We start from the raw sequence: 1,626 nt of genomic DNA on the forward strand, positions 1-1,626 counted from the left end.
TAGAAAGCAGGAAAGTATGTTAGCTGAAAAATGACTGGAGATGAGGATCAATTTCACTAGGAAAAGGTTTAATGTGCTTTGTGCCCATACTCAGAAATCAGAGTGTTATGCAATTTCAGTGGGTATCATTTACATCATATAGTGTGGTGCCTGAAGAATTGTCACTAACATAAAATACAGTGGGAATGGGCTACCAGAAGTTTTACAGCCTCATGCTCACACTACGCCCTAATGTCAGGGCAAACAAAATGCATGAATCAACTGGTACCTTGATGTGGATTGGGCATGGGGACCAGAGATCTCAGCTTTAGTCACTGTGAATTTCTCTGTTGCAAGGTGCTGCCTAAGAAAATAAGATTCCTTGATGCAGCCCGCAGGATTAACACTGAGAATTGTGACTTGTTCTTCAGTCTCAATGAAAAAGCCTGGTCTATGAGAAGGAATACTTCTCTTGAATCCTTTCTTCTACAACCTCCATTGTCCCTGGATCACAGTGTAAATTAGGCTCTTTGTCCTTGGTCATTATGGAAGCCAAGTGGCAAGTTCAGAGACTTGTGGAGGCTGCCTCCTAATCTCTCCTCAGAGACTTGGGGCCTATTTATTTCTTTATTTGGGGGGGTAGTGGTTGTTCATATAAAAAACTGATTATTATGCAAATTTAGCTGTACTTCACTGTGGAAAGGAGGTTGGGCTGACAATGACTAGAGGGTAATTTTTCTCTGTAGGAATTCTTGCCCAGTTTTAGGCAACCTTCTTTTAAGGCAAGATATTTTACCAAGCTATTGATTGATGTTTCTACTCCCTGCCAGAGGGGACTCAGAAGGGATTAAATAATAATAAAACTTTGGGCTTCTAGTCTGAGGGGTTATTAATGGTCTTCATGTTTCCTGACCCCAATAGAAGTTGTGAGGTACCTGTTGTACAGTCCTGTCCAAATTCTCACATGAGAGGAAAATTTGGCTGGGCATTCTGAGGAGAAAGAAGATAGTGGTTCATGCAGGTGCTTGGTTGAAATAAGTAGAATTGCCTAAAGGTAACAGTAGCTCCAATGACTTGAGAATAGGCATGTAAAGATGAGTTCCTTAAGTGGGATGGGTTCCATGTGAAAGACCCATAGAAGACAGTACAGTTTTTTAAGGGATGAAATGTTGTTTGCTGAGATGACTAAACCTCAAGCTTCATATTTGATATAACAATACACAGTTAGCATAGAGGTTGTGTAGCCATTGAACATTTAATGAGCCAAATGGCCTTTGACATTGAACATCCTAGTGGCAATCATGATGGACTCGATAGTCTCCACTCTTCAAAACTCAAGACTATTATGTCTATGAAAATGTGTGGGAGTTAGGCTGGTCTCAAGCAGGAGGGTTCATACTGGAGCTCAATGGATGCCATCGGGATTCACTTTCTATCCATTTCTTGGCTCTATATTCTGGACTGGCTTCATCGGGAAATTTTCTGTCTGGTAACATCCGCCAAGTTTCAGGTACAGCTGAAAATGGTTGTCTCTCCCACTAGTTCTTTCAAAAGTCCCACTGTGCCTATTATCTCCAGTTAGGTTATCCCTGACCAATCACTATTGTCAAGAGCATTAAACAATGTTTTTGGCTAAGGCTGAGTTCC

The sequence above is a fragment of the Pteropus alecto genome, unplaced genomic scaffold (assembly GCF_000325575.1).
Source record: "Pteropus alecto unplaced genomic scaffold, ASM32557v1 scaffold565, whole genome shotgun sequence".
In the NCBI taxonomy this organism is placed as follows: Eukaryota; Metazoa; Chordata; class Mammalia; order Chiroptera; family Pteropodidae; genus Pteropus; species Pteropus alecto.